Source organism: Nomascus leucogenys, chromosome 5 (assembly GCF_006542625.1).
Source record: "Nomascus leucogenys isolate Asia chromosome 5, Asia_NLE_v1, whole genome shotgun sequence".
Taxonomy (NCBI): Eukaryota; Metazoa; Chordata; class Mammalia; order Primates; family Hylobatidae; genus Nomascus; species Nomascus leucogenys.
The window spans coordinates 61,676,175-61,692,859 of NC_044385.1; positions in this window are offsets into that span (position 1 = coordinate 61,676,175).

Consider the following 16,685-nt stretch of genomic DNA (forward strand, 5'->3'; position numbering starts at 1 on the left):
TCAAACTTCAGTCTCAACTATAAATACCTCATCTTTAATTCATCAGTCAATTGTTTGGTTGGAAAATCATGTGATATAGCTTGGTAGTTTTGTCCCTTGTGAATCTCATGTTAAAATTTGAATCTCACTGTTGGAAGTGGGACTGGTGGGCAGTGTTAGGGTCATGGGGGCAGATCCCACGTGAATGGCTTGTTGTTGTCCTTTCAGTAATGAATGAGTTCTCACTCTACTAGTTCACAGGAGAGCTGGTTGTTTCAAGGCGCCTGGCACCTTCTCCCCTCTCTCTTGCTCCTGCTCTTGCCATGCAACATGTCTGCTCTCCTTCTGCTTTCCACCATGATTAGAAGCTTCCTGAGGCCTCACCGGAAGCAGGTACTGGTGCCATGCTTCCTGTACAGCCTGCAGAACCGTGAACCAGAGAAATCTCTTTTCTTTATAAATGCCCCAGTCTCATGTATTTCTTTACAGCAATGTAAAACGGACTAATACATCGTATTTTCAGCTTTAGAATGTTAAGTACTTTTTAAAGTGTAATATTCAACTTAAATATCTTCTAGTATTTTGTTTCTGCCTTTTTTTCTTTCTGGCTAGGCTTATGCTGTGTTTCTTCTGACCACTCTTCCTTCTCTGGATATTAAAAGGGACTTGTATTTGGACAGGAATATGGTTCTAGAGAGTCCAGGGGACAGCACAGCACGCTTGCATGTGATGGAAGGGAAAGTGGTGTCTCCCTTTTAGAATTGTGTGTGGAAGCAGAAAGCCTGCCAGTCCCTGTTGAGGTCCTTGTCTGCCTCAGGATGGTGAAAGACCCCTACCTGTTTAGCTCTTGGTTGGTCTCTTGGAGGCCAAGGGGACGTGCAACAAGCTCATGGAGCTGGGGTTGGCACAAAGATCCTCCTATTTCTACGAGCTTAACTCTGCTCAGGTTCTGCTGTTTTCTGGCCTCACCCCAGGCTCCCTATTGCTATTTTCCATACATTTGACCAGCCCACTGGGAAAAACCCTGCAATCATTCCCTACCAAGACTCCCAGGAATTAAGACTTTACCTGTGCCCTGATCCCCATAAAAGCCTGTAACCACCAGGAGAGGCACTTACATGATGTCTGGGTATAGAGTGGAAGGATCTGCATGCAAGGCCACCATCAGTTTCTTGCTCTACCCATGATTGTATCCTGGGTAGATACAATATTTTGAATATTCGTTTTAAAACCCTCGTGCCTTCAAACCGGCTTTGCAGATTCTAATCTCCTTCCTCTAATCCAGCAGTCCCCAAACCTGGCTGCACACTGGATTTCTCTGGAGATTTCCTGAACATCCTGATTCCTGAGGCCCAACCTCAACTAGTAAATCAGAACATCCGGGAGCCACGTAGTACTGTGTCATTTATCGCACTACATGTTACTAGTTATCATTAAAATGTAAAGTTCCTTGAGGCCTACAACAATGTAGTATAACATTTTAGGGAGTCTCCTTAACACCTTAGCAAGCCTAGAACAATGCCAAGAACAAAATATAAATTTTGGTAGGTAATAGGGATTGAAATAGGAGTAAATCCTTAAGAAAATTCTGGGTAATGTGAAGGATTGTCATATAGGACAGAAAGCAAATCCATAGAAGCAAGCTAAAGATGAGTGATGACCTAGGGGAACAGGTGGTTCTACCTGGTACAGGTGTGTCAGGGGTGGCTTCCAGAGAAGGTGACAGGCCAGGGCCAGGAGAAAGAAGGGAGCATGCAGCATTTTCTAGACAGACAGGATTTCAGTTTCTGCATCTATAAAAAGTGTTACTATGAGTATTTTGATGTTAAGGGGGGCTTTTTGTGCACAGAGACCATAATCTGAAGTCACCAGATGTTTTTAACTAATTCAAATTATTAAATTGCAAATGCAAAAACCCAATTTTCCATAAATTTGAAGTTCAAATTATAAATGTTATATGCTAATTACAACCATGACTTTAAAACGTCATCAAATTCTTCTATACATTTCTATATCTGAAGTCTAAAATCAATTGCTGAATCATCTTTTTAAAATTTTAAACATAAGATAATTGATTGAAGTATCTTACATAAATATTACATATACTTTTTTTTTTTTTTTTTTTTTGAGACGGAGTCTCACTCTGTCTCCCAGGCTGGAGTACAGTCTCAGCTCACTGCAACCTCTACCTTCCAGGTTCAAGCGATTCTTCTGCTTCAGCCTCCCAAGTAGCTGGGATTACAGGCACTTGCCACAATGCCTGGCTAATTTTTGGGTTTTTAATAGAGATGGGGTTTCACCATGTTGATCGGTCTGGTCATGAACTCCTGACCTCAGGTGATCCGCCCATCTCAGCCTCCCAAACTGCTGGGATTACAGGTGTGAGCCACCGTGCCCGGCCAATATTACATATACTTTAAGTACCAAAAATATGCAGATTATCTCAATGATAAAAAATTGTCCCTACGCTTAAAAGTGTGAATTTCCAAAGGTTGATTTATTTACTTTTTTCTTTTTAATTAAAACCTCCAAGAATAGGACATCTACTCACCTTTCAGGGGAAGATATTTACCTTTGCAAGCAACGTGGGTACCTTCTACATGTGAGTTCCAAAACTCGGGACCAGAAGCCACATAGCCACCCAAAATGATTTTACCAGGACCCCAGATGCACAGACCGAACTTCCTTCACAATGAGAAAAGTAGATTATTCCTATACACTTACAAACAAATTATTTGATTTTAGTCTCTAGCCCCTTCTTGGTTACAGAGAATTTCCTTCAACCAATCTTTCACTGCTGGAAGAAAGTTGTATTCTTTTTATATACTTACTGTATGGCAAGGCCATACCTTGATTTGATTGATTCTGCACAACACCAGTGTTTCGCCCAGCTCTGGGGTTGCAATACTAAGTCATGCTCATCACAAAAATGACAGGTGCAGCTTCTGTTTCAATGAGTTTAGCCTGAGGAGCATGGAGAAGAGTCATGTGCCATCCTTTGGGACTCTAAACCCCAGCCTCTCTGGGATTGCTTAAAAGCAGGTGACTTCAAATGACAAGTCATATGACACGGTGCCAAATCTTATTCTTCCATTTAAAGTGGTAAAGTTAGTGCCGCCTCCACACCAAGAAGCCAAATTACATGGGAAATTATATTATTGTAATAAAGAAAGTATTTTGAATGCTGCCAAATGTTGAGCTCAGATACGAGTTTCTCCAGTTCCAAGGAATGTTTGAGATAGGAAAGTTCAAAAGCCCCGACCCCTATAAAATTAGCTTTCTTACTTAAATATAATACCAAATGAACATACTACCTTGAGAAACATTTCGACCTTCAGCAGGTTTTTCTAACACTAGTGAGATGTTAACTTTGCCTATGACGGATTTATTTCTGCAGGAGATCTAAATGAATTCAACATTCACATCTCAAAAGGCAATTGAATTTCTCTCTTTTAAAGGGTCTCATGGAAAACATTAGTTAGAAATGTTTTCAGATACTGGATTAATTATTATTAATAGAGAAAACTATATAAAGTCTCAAATGTTTATTCCCATGCCATAAATAAACAAGGACCAGAGAAATGTGTGTTTAGAAAATAATCACTCAAGTATTGCTATGTTAGAGTAGTTACCTAACATTAGGAACCTTCCCGCTGAGGCTAACTCCTCCTCCAACCTCACAGACACAGGAGGTATTGACCAGCCCTGGAGGTGAAACTGGATTTTAGCAACTGGAATTTATCTTACACTAGATTGAAATATCAGTGCAAGACACTGGATGTTTTTCTATCATTATGGGTCTTTTTTTGTTTTGTTTTGTTTTAATTTCCCCAATAGTCACTAAAATCTCCAGGTAGACTTCTCCTCCTTTGATTCAACTGACCTAACATTTATTAGGGAAAGGGATCCAAAGTCACAAGTTTAATAATTAATGGAGTATCTATTGTAATATTCAAAGTGTATGAACAGGAATATCCTTAAATTGGTATTAAAATTTTTATGATAATTGTAATTTGAAAAATTACTGCACTTTCCAGACTTAAGGAATTCCTTATATAATGACTACCACCCTGTGGGAAAAAGAGAAAAAGGATCTGTGGAAACTAGAAATAAGTATCAGTGGAAGGAGGCAGAAAATAAACAGAATGCCCCAATGATCTAAGGAGAGTGACAAAAATGTACTTTTTCAATCCTCTGAAAAAGCGATTTTAATCAACTCTATCTCCTGCTATCACACACCAGATAAAAATGGTGCTAATGAGAATCTGGGCTCTCTAGCTGTTTTCATTGCTCAAATTCTTACCCTTTACAACAGGATAGTCTCCCCTGATTTTCTCACCTCATATGACCTGAAGCCAGTGAATTTCTTTTTCATCTATTTGAAAAGAAACCATTTTCACTTGAAAAGAAAGAAGAGTTTTGTGGCCTTGTGAAATGACTTGGGCATTTAGAAAAGGAAAAAGTTACAATGACATCTACACTGCCACATGAAATTATTTCATAAAATACACACCCCAATTCTTTCCTTTTTCTTAGCACTTAATTTTCAATGTGATAAAATTACTTCAGTTGGTTATATGTTGATTGCCGCAAAACAGAGATTGGAAAGTTATAATCCTCTATGAGCATTTATTGAGGTACTATCAGCTCCATCACACCACAATAAGTGCTAAGAGATTGTTTATAATTTGAGATAGAAACTGTCTTTACACACACAGAGACTCGGCAATCTGGAGTGAGTCAAGATGGATGAATAAATATTATCGCTAGTGGAGGCATCCAATCTATACAAGTTCATATCAATTTCTTGCCAACCTTTCATTTTTATACATATATATATATAAACACACATTCATATGAGAAACACATTTGTCACACGAACGATAAGAGCATTGAGACCAAATCTACTTGGCCAGGGAAAGTTGCAGGGATGTGAAGTGAGTTCTGTGTTGTGCTCCACAGACAAAAATGTTTGGCAAAAGGGAGGATACTCATGGCACCAGAGATGGTCTCCATCCATCCAGCTGCCGTTATCTAGCAGATATTTACTGCTGAAAGTTTAAATTCTTTCTACATCATTAGCGCCACAGAGTGTGCAGTACACAGCAAGTGCCCTGGATAAATGATGTGAGGCTGATGGAGAAACAATGGAAAACTAGTGTAATGGAATGATTTCAATCCTGTGGGTCTGTTGGCATCTTTTAAAAACCAGTTACTTATCAAATACATACAAACAGAAAAATACTGCTCAGGACTGGTGACCAGTGGTCCAAGCTACATGGCAAAGAATCATAGTTGTTTTCAAGATAAGGTCACAGGTTGTACCGTCTCCATTAATATCTGTGACTTTTCTCTAGGCTTAGGACATTGTCCCTCTAGGAGAGGGAGGGGTCCTAAGAGAGGGAGCCTCTATCACTTTTGGTCCCTACCATGTACCCAATGCCTTGCACATGGTACGAAGTTGAGCCATTTGAAATTGCCATTTTGCAAGTTAAAACATCTAAATTTTGGCAATGCCATGTTTCTTGCAATAAGTGAATGAAAAATGCCTCTCTTGATTGGGGCAGGAAGAACAGTGATGATGTAGAGGTAGATAATCATGTCTGCATAATAAGAACATTTTCTTATACAAAAATTGACTTTTTTTCTGCTTAAACATGCTAAATATTTTCATTTTTAACATCTTCCCCAATCTTACCTATTGGCTTTCCTGACCATCGAGTGTTCAGCATCAAAAAAAAAGAAAAAAAAAATTTGGTTCCTAGATTTCTTTCTTGATTATAACTAATCATTCAAAGGCATCATCCTAGGGTCTAATGCAATTGATTTTCAGTGAACTTTTAAATAATTACGGAAATAATAAGTAAAAGAAGGAGTGAAGATGAATAAATGTTGTAATGTTCAGAAAGGAAAAGAACGTTCATAATACAAACTGTACAGGCTGGCAAGTTTGGTGTTCAGCCAAGAAAATGTTTTGAACAAATTGGTAAGCAAATAATGTGTGAAGAATTTAATTTTGAAGTAAAGAGACAACCATTAGGAGTCAGGAAAGATTCACAATAATCGTATTATGAACGTTCTTCTTGCCTGGAAGATTTTTTAAAAATGCACCATTAAATACACATCTGTATTTAATGGTCAATAGACAAAAATATTCGTGATACCTTTCTGGTGGTATAAAAAATTATTGCTTGAGTTTTAATGTATTTAGACAGAATCATGACTGACTGAACATCCACTTCACCATTGTGATGGACCAATTTAACAGAGGTAAGTCTTTGAAGTCACAGGACTCTCAGCCGTAGGCGCAGTCCACTTCAACAGCATTACCGACGACTTAAATGAAAACATGCCTGCAAGCTCATCAAATTTGTTTTTATTCTTTCTTTTGTTCTGCAAAATAATACATTTAAAGCTATACATTTTCCTCCCAGAACTGCTTTAGCTGTGTCTCAGATGTGTCAGTCGTCTTCTTTTGACATTTCTTTTATGATTTCTTCATCAAGTATTCAGATTTTTCTTTCAGTTTCCAAACATGTGATTTCTTTGGGTTTTCAAAATTTTTTTTCATTTCACTACATGTATGGTCAAAGTATATACTATGTATGATCCTGGTTATCTAAAAGTCGTTAAGGTTTACTTTCTTGGTAATGTAGTATGTGGTCAATTTTTGTGTTCTATGTGTGTTCTAATACAAAGTATGTTCTCTATTTGTTGAAAGCAAAGTAATTTATATCTACTAGATATTCAACTCTGACAAATGTTTATTTTTTCTGATCGATATATCAAAGCCTAATCATTGATTTGTCTATTTCTCCCCATAGTTTTTTCAGTTGTTTGCTTTTTGAAGGAAATCTTAAAATGTATACATATTCATGTTTATTACTTTCTTGAAAACTATCATTTTTTACTAATATATAACATTCTTTTAATTAATATTTCTCTAGTAAATCATTTTTTACCCCTTTAATCTTATTGAAATTGTTTCTATTACATTTTGGTTTTCATCCCATCTGAATATCTTCATCAGATAGTTAAATCCCTAGTCATTCTAGATTATTCAGTTAAATCCCTGGTCATTCTAGGTTTTGTTTCATGTATGTTGTATTTTGTTCATTTTCCCCTATCAATTTCTTGGGCTTCTCAGTGTCTAAAATCTTCCCCCTTTCCCTGATCCAGTTCCTCCACAGGACAGTTATTAATAATTAATAGCTCCATTTTTCCTTAGCTCTTCAATAATTTCCACCACACAACCCACCATACACTCAATTCAGTCTTTCCACTCACCCCAGCTCTGCTGATATCATCTAAAAAATTATTATGAGTATTGAGCATATTTTTTTTAAGTACTATTTTGACAACAGTAATCTTGACTTCATTTCCAAGTTAATAGTGCCCTCCTGGACTTAACAGTTTTTTTGGAGTATTACCTCAATGGAGATTTTCAAAGAAGGTAGTTGGTGAAATTTCTGATGCTTTGCTTGCCTAAGATTGTCTTATTTATCCTCGCATTTAAAATGGCAGTTTAGGCCAGGCGCGGTGGCTCACACCTGTAATCCCAACACTTTGGGAGGCTGAGGCGGGTGGATCACCTGAGGTCAGGAGTTCGAGACCAGCCTGGCCAACACTGTAAAACCCCATCTCCACTAAAAATACAAAAAAAATTAGCCAGGCGTGGTGGCACGTGCCTGTAAGCCCAGCTACATGAGAGGCTGAGGCAGGAGATCACTTGAACCCATGAGGCAGAGGTTGCAGTGAGCCAAGATCACGCCACGGCACTCCAGCCTGGGCGACAGAGCAAGACTCAGTCTCTAAATAAATAAATAAATAAATAGTTAATATAAAATTGTAATTAGGCATTCGGGGGTTTTGTTTCTTTTAATACTTGAAAATGCTACTCTGTTGTGTTTCTTACAAAATGGCTGATACCAGTCTGATCCCTGTTCCTTTGTATAAGAATTTTTATCTCTGCAAGTTTTTAGAATTTTTTTGTTGTCTTTCATTTTCCCATTAATTACAGTGTATCTGTATGTGGGTTTTTCATTAGCATATCACTATGACAGTCTTTATAATCTGAGGTCCTCTATCATCTTATGGTAGAAATAATGTTGTTGTAATTTCAATTTTTCTCAGTTTCTTTGACTTCTATTATATTTTAACATTTCTATATCCAGCCATCATATTTTTTAACAAGTCTTTCACATTTTCCTCTCTTTATCCCTTCCTGATGCTTACCAGAAGAATTCCTTGGCAAAATATTCCAGCTGATTAATTCACTCTTAAGACTTATTAATTGTTCTTTTTGGTTCATCTGCCGTGTTCTTTATTTTAGCTATTACATCTTCATATTAGATAGCTCTTAATGATTCTTATTTATGATTTTTTAAAATTCTTGCTTCGTGTTCCACATAGCTTCTCTTATCTCTTTTAAAGTATTTATTATACTTACTTTTTATGCTTGTTTTTTGTCTGATTTCTTAAGTTCTGCTTAATGACCATTGTTTGTTCTATGTGTCACTTGTGTTTTATAGGGGTTTTAATTCTAAAGTATTTCCCTATCATCCCCTGTGAGCAAATATTTCCTGAGGGCCTCTGTGCCTCTGAAGGTAATGTGTACCTAGAGGAAGGAGATCTGGGCTGCTGTTTGTGCACTTCTGATGACTTTGAGGCAGAAGGAATTCCTCAGAAAGGAAAGCCTCTGAGGCTTCAGCCTAAATCCCAACACTGATTCGTGTTGGATACTGGGAGGAGTGCATGCTCAAAGTCAGCACCCACCTGGGCAGGATGGTGCCCCTTCCCCACCAGGGCATCATCCCTCCCTTACCATTGTGCCTCCAGCTCCTGGTTTTCTACTTTGCAATGTTGACAGGTGGGCAATGCCTACCCAGATATGTTTAAAATGTGCCTCCTAACCTATCTTGCATCCATGGGCCCTGTCCTTCTTCTGCTTTGGGCTGCTTTTTATCCCCCCCCACACCAGGGCTCAGTTGTCAAGTTCCCAACATTACCTGCCAGAGCTATCAAGCCTCCCCTCACCACACTGGATCCAGGGTTGGGTTCCAGATGTGAGTCAACAGCCTGTGATTAGTGGCTCTCATGTAAGACACACACGGATCCAACTAGCAAATTACAGATAGGAATGTCAAATGGGATATCAGAGACGAAGTCCTGAATAATCTTAGCAGTGTGGTAAGATGGGTCATATCTAGCTCAATAAACTATAATAGGCATAAACACCATCCATTTCAAGCTTCAACAAAAAAGAAAAAGAGAAAGGAGAGAAAAGGAGAGGAGAGGGGAGGAGAGGGGAAGGGGAGGGGATGGGAGAGAAAAAGGGAAGGGAGGGATAGAAATGCAGTACTGTGGAGACGTAACTAATTGTAAAAAAAAAGACTCAAGAGATTATGATTACCATTGGCCTCAACAAAAGTCAACAGTTCAGTAAGTGGCCAGGAAGGCTTATACAAAGCAGCCTGTTCTGGAGTGATCAGAACATGCAGCACTCTGGCCTTATCAGTGGAGACCACACGGAGAACTGTACTCAGTTCTGAAAAATAGTCTTTAAAAGAAATGTCAACAAGCTGGCAAGTGTCTACTGACCATTTCTTTTAAGGGTCTCAAAATGAGAAGGCTTTAAACGGATAAGGATCGTCAACCTGAAGAAAAGTTTCCAAGAACATATTATATGAAAATGATATTAGAAATTAAATGCGGCTTCAGAGGGTTGAAATCAGAGAAATGGATGGAAGTCACTGAAATAGGATTTTGCTCTACCTAAGAACACATTTTTCTAGCCATTAGGCCATCTGAGACTGTAACTTTTACATGTGCAATAGTAAGTTTTATATCACTAGAGATGGTCAAGATGAGATTGGAAAAAAACAAAAAACTAGGTATAAGCATAGGTGGAGTTGGACCATAGGATATTTGAGATCTCTTCTAATCCCAAGTGTCTATCATTTCTTTGTCACTACAGTTTATCCAAAATGACTGAATATTTCAGTACCTGATTGATTTTTCCATCAAGCTTAGATTCACACTATACAAAATCTCTTCTGGAACACTTTATGAAAACAAAATTTAGAGACAGAAAGCAAGCAGCCCAAGTTATATCGCCCGATTTGTTTCCTACTCAGATTTACGATAACTCCATGCTGACCTGGTGTTTGCTGAGAACTCCTACTTCCAATTATGCTCTTAAACCATATCGTCCACTCCAAACTGAAGCAACTTTTTAATTTAATATATCCAACCAACAACTTCAGGTAATCAAGAACTATGAGATTCTGACTCTGCCCTCAGTGTATTATCCACCAAACTGACTCATGTCATCCTAAAAACAAAGCCTACTAAAAGTAAGAATGAGGAGATGGGGGTTCCTGGAAACAAGACAGAGACCATTTTGTTTTAATGAGCACCTGTAATGTATCGCTGTCACTTTATAGATATAGTTTTGTCATTCTCACCTCATTTCTCAGCACACACACTCAGAGAACTTGTCCGCCGCTGACTTGCACGCCTGAATTTTATGAGACCAAGCACTGTGCTAATTTATAATAATTTCAGTTTCCATTTCAGCAGTCTTTGGGTGAATCCTTGACCTAATCATTTCTTTTGAGATATTTAGGAAAACTCACTCCTTAATCCATCACTTACTCAAATAAAAATAATTTTTTATTTAGAAAATTGAGATTGTATTTATAAGTGTCAAGGCGTTGTTTTTACACACTTTATTTAAATAAACATATGAGCTTTGGCATCAGATAAATCTCTGCTCAAATCTCCAAACTATCAATTAATAGCTTGTGTATGGCCCTGGATAAGTTATTTTGTGTTTCTGCATTTTGAGTTCTTCTATGAATTCTGTGTAAAATACCTACATAACAATGTTTGAGGAAGGATTAAATGATGTAATGGTCATAAATAATAGCTAACATTTATCGGATGTTCACTATGTGCCACGAACTCCTTTTAAAGCCTTACATTTATTGACTGATTTGATCCTGGCAGTCTGATTAATGAGTACTATGATTATCCCCTTGTACAGATGAGAAAATCCTGATGCAGTGAGGCTGACAGACACACACACAGTCATGGGCTACTCAGGTTGCAGCCGAATTGGACCCAGGCTGCCCAGGCTCTCCCACTTCACCAGGGCCCTTGACTTCATCTTGATAAAGTACATTATAGTAAGACTTCAGGAATCACCAATTCTCTTCACAACCTCAAACTCCATTCCTTCTTTGGGATAATTTTTAATTAATTTCAAAAAACTATATTCCTGTATAAATAAAAATAGCAATAAAACTTTCCTAATGCACAGTGCTTTATGCTTCACAGTGTTCACTTGGGGAGATTAGAACTTTGTCAGATCCTTCTCTCCCTTTTACTTTTCTAAGCCTCTGTTTGCAAAGCATCCTAGGGTGAAAATTCAAGTCACTAATGCTATTGGGTGTTTTGGTTAATCAATAATCAATTTTCTTAATATTCACTTACTCCAATTATGGAGAGTTGAAATTTTCCCTATATTCTTTCTCTTCTATCAATTCCCATGATACTAACTGACCTTCCTGAAAATACGGTATTCCTTGAACTTTCTACCATCTCACTGAATGGGGCACATTTAGGAGCACTTATACGACTGGATTAGAAATAGGCGTCAACACAAGGACACATATCTGAACAAAACTGGTCATCTCATGTACAATTCAGTGACTTGCTGTGCAGTAAGAAAGCTCAGCAAAAGTTGTCCACCAACTTCAGATTGACACAGCTCAGACCTGGTCCTTGTACAGTTTTTGCATATACTTTTCTGAGCATTAATAAAATTGTTTAAAATAGATATTTAATATTACTAGGTTTTCCAAAACACACCAAAGAAATGTTGATTCCAATTAAGCAAAAAGATTTCAATTAAGAAAAAGTCAGATGGGTTTTCAAATGAGAAATAAACCACCCAAGTATAAACAATAAAACCCACAAGGTCCAAAATGCCAAATTCAAACTAGAAATTAGGTATGTCAGAGAAAGTTTCAAGGAATACCTTACAAGGGACTCGGAAGCCAATAATTCAGGTTTTTAAGACAACAAAGGCAGATGTTCAACAGGAGAATCAATGCAACTACTTTTGATCCTAAGTGCAAAGGATTTGCTTAAGAATTAAAAGAAAAAGAGATAATTAATTTCCAATTTTGGTTTACTTCGAGGAATATATTAACATAATTCTCAAATCTAAAAACGAATGTGTGGTTTCAAGGGAAGAGAAAGTGCTTGGGATTCAGACCACCTGAGATCCAATCCTTGCTCAATCACTGTGATATTAAGGACTATTCTGGCTTTTTTTTTTTTTTTTTTTTTTTGAGAAAGAGTTTCACTCTTCTTGCCCAGGCTGGAGTGCAATGGCGCAATCTCGGCTCACTGCAACCTCTGCCTCCCAGGTACAAGCAAGTCTCCTGTCTATCTGCAAAGTAGTTCAGATTACAGGCATGCGCCACCATGCACCGCTAAGTTTTTGGTATTTAGTAGTGATGGAGTTTCACCATGTTAGCCAGGCTGGTCGCAAACTCCTGACCTCAGGTGATCCACCCGCCTTGGCCTCCCAAAGTGCTGGGATTACAGGCGTACACCACCGCGCCCGGCCTAGGACTTGAGCTTTTTCTATGCCTCACTGTCTTTATTTGTAAAGTGGAGAGAGTAATGCCTATGCCATAGCTTGTTGTATTTTATAAGGTATAGGGAATTCCTGGTACATAGTAATTACTAACACTTCTCACCCTCACTCCCTATTATGAAGTAGAAAGGCTGATATTATTAAAAAAAGAGAATGTTTCAAAACTCCTTAAAATTTTTCAAACTTAATTCCAGAAATATTTTCCTAGTATGCCTACTCTATGCAATCAGGTGGTGGAGGGCCAAATGGGTGTTAGAGAACAGACCAGCATGGACTGATATGGTCAGTGGAGCCTTGGAGGTGAGTTTAAAAGACCTGGATGAGATTTGTTGGGGAGAAGGGGTGGTATACAAGGAAAATTTACATGGTGATATAAAATAGTCAAAGGCCTAATTAGGCAACAATGAGAGAGCATATTTAGAAAAAAGGAGAAAATCAGCCTGCTCTAAGTATACTGGAGAAAAATAAACCAATTTTTGGATATTTGAGATTGGCCCACATCACAGAGAACTTTGAAAAATGTTGAGATACACAAAATTCTGAGGCCAAAACAAATGTCAGTAGGATGTTAGATGATTAACTTGTACTGAAAAGAAATGTTTTATTTAGTATTACAAAGATCACAAGACTGAGATATGGCCAGGGTAATTTCTGCCCATGAGAAATATTCCTGAAAACTCAGAGACTTGCAAATAAATAAATCATAATCTGGACATGGAAAGTTCGTTGGTATTAGACGTAGAGAATACACCAATGAAACATTTACACAAGTGTCCCTATTAGGTAACAACAAAATTTCCATAAAAATTTCTATGATGCTCATTAATCTAGTATTCTTTGAAGAGATAACTTTGAGAGCAGGGAGAATTAGTACACTTAATTTACTTAAACTTCCAAGAAACCTTTAATAAGCTTCTCATCAAGAAGTTTTTTGTTGTTGAATATTGTCACATATAGATGTAAAAGACATGGTTAATTCATTGACCCAATGTATCACTTATCTATTGCTGTGTAACAGATTAGCCCAAAATTAGCAACTTAAACTTACTATCTCACAGTTCCTGTGGACCAGGAATTGGATGCAGTTTACTCGGGTGTGTCCAGCTCAAGTTCTGTCATGAGGTTGCACTCAAGCTGTTGGCCAGGGATACTATACTCATCTGAAATTTCAACTGCGGCTAAAGGATCCTCTCCCAGGCTCACACACACAGTTGTGAACAGACCTCAGAAGATCTATTCTTAAGCTCGCTTACATGGGTCTCTTCTTAGGACTGCCACACAGTGTGGCAGCTGGTCACCCCAAGCCAAGCAATCAAGGGGGAGCAGGAGAGAGCATGCCCAAGACAGAAGATATGACACAGTCTCTTTGAAACCTAATCTCCAAAGCGACATATCATCACTTGCCATAGTGCATGCACAGAAGTGAGTCACTAGGTCAAGCGCACATGAAAAGGAAAGATGTAGTCATAAATACCAGGATGTAGGATAATGGGGGCCATCTCAGAGAGGCTGCCCATCATGCCCAGCCTCCATTTATAACCTCCTTCCTCCAAAGCCACATTCCAGCTGGGATTGGCCCTGTTAAAAGTTCTGGCTGATAAGACATAAGCCATGTCTTCTCTGTATCCCTGAGGAAGGTTTTGCTTTGTTGATTCAGTCCTTTGCTCTTCCCCTTACTCAATTTTAGCCCATCTGATGGAATGTGGACATGATGGCTGAGTATGCAACAGCCATCTTGTGACCATGAGGAAAAGGCCAGAAAAATTAAATCATTATTGTCTCTGACACTGCTAAAACTGCTGAATAAATGCCAGCAGCAAGTTACCTCTGGGTCGCTTGTTTTGTGGGAAAAGCTCCTATTTATTTAAGTCACTCTATTTAGGTTTTTTTCTTACTTGAAGTAGAAAAGCATTCCTGGTTTACATGTTAGGACACTGTCTTATATTAGGAAACAAGCCCTGCATATAGAAGAGACTTTGAAGAGGGGACATGAACAACCTGGATTAGAACTTACATACAACCCAAAATTTTAATTTCTGATTATATGTGATAGTCATTCTTATATATAATTTTTTTCTTCCTTCTGAGTAGACCAGTAGGGTTATAAAGCTTCCTTCCCCTCTAAATTGACATTCAGCCCATCTCTCTGACAAATATTGATCTCACCAAACCTCCAAATATTAATTAACAGAAAATAAATGAATAAGTGACATAAAACTGACCCAGCTGTTGTGGTGGATGGATGACCCATGGAGAGGTGCAATCTATGTCCTTACTTCCTTCAGGTCTTTCCTTGAATGCCAACTTCTCAGTGAGACCTTCTCTGCCTATGCCACCTATAATTACAGTGTCCCTGCAAACTTTCTACCCACCTTCTCTGCTTGACATTCCTCCCGGTGTTCATTACCACCTCGTATATCATAGCCTTGACTCATTCATTGTGTTGATTGTCTGTCTTCCCCCAGGCTTCATGACAACAAGAATGCTTCTATGTTTGGCTCAGTGTTATGCCCCCAGCACGAAGAGCTGTCCTCGACACACAGGAGGCATTTGATGCCTATTTGCTTACTGAATTCATCACTTCATGCATTGAATATTGTTTAAGAAGATACAATGTGTGAAACCGATAGAGCACCTGCCTTCACAACTCACAGCCTACTGATGAACCCTCCAAACCAGAAATACAATTGTGTGTATGTGTGTGCTTAGAAAAGGTAGTTCACATCAATTTCTATAAAAGAGCCACCACCCCAGAAATAGTGAGGAACTCCCAGAGAGCCCATGCCACACAGCCTCTGTGCTGCTCTCAAAGCAAATATGGTGAGGGCCCCTGCATTTGAAGGCTCACCCACTGCAAATCCAAATTTCCCCAGTGCACCGGTTCATTAAAGCCCATTTCCTCTGCTGTCCACCCCCCAGGCTTTTTAGAAGACACCAATTATTTTAAGCTTACCTTACCTAAACATAAAACTCCTGCAATTTAAGGTACTCTAAAAATCTTCTGAACTTACCCTTGACCTGAGAACAATTTAAATATATAATCTATGCACACCATTAATTTGGTGTTTACTACACAACTGTGTGTGTTTCTCTCACTTAACCACATCTTGTGCAACAAGTTTTGGTTCCAACCCTCTACAGAGAAGGAAAGTGTCAGATTTATTTTTACTGACTTAATAAATATTGCTCAATATTGTTAAAGATGATGACAGCCATATGAACACAGATTGAGCTTTGTAAACAATCTTTCTCCAGAAAAAAGAAGGGAGGTGGGTCGGGGGAGAGGAGAACGGAGGAAACTATCCGGTTAATTGAGGCTTGTAATTCTGTACTGTGAAGTATCCAAACACATTTCAACACAACATTTGTGAGTCAACTCTCCATTTGACTATTCACAGAGAGTGTTGGATCTGAAAAGTACCAGTAAGAAAATTTAAATATTTTATTTTTGACCTTTTCTTCTGGCGCTGTGGCTTTTCTTCCTGGTTGAAAGAGTGGCTCTCAGCATCCCCTTGTCCCTCAGGACTCCACTTCCATCTCTTTCTTCCTTCTCCTTTCTGCAGTGAAGCCCGCTCGATGCTACACACACTTCAGAGATGAAGAAGAAAGAGTCTGGGGCTCCAGGGTCTTCTCCAAACAGCCCTGTTGAACAGCAGGAGGTTCGAGATTTCCATCTGCATGACTTTCATTCTGATCTGAGTCCGTCAATGTGGACAACAACAAAAATTGTTCCTGACAATGGAGATGGGACATGGGGGATTTGAATTGCATGAAAATAATTATCTCACAAATTCTTCCTCAAAAACATTTTATGAAAGACTCTTTCTTTACAAAAGTTAAAGTCCCAACCAGTGCACTTCGCAGGTACTGTTCATATATCTTTATTGTGCCATTTTAATTTGTGTTCACACTTAGAAAATACTCTCCCTGCTTTTAAAATCCAGCAGGAGTACAAGATCCTTGACGAGATCCTTTGTACTCAAACTCTAAGATTCACTGCAAAAAATTAGCACCTATGCAAACCTTGGCATTCCTG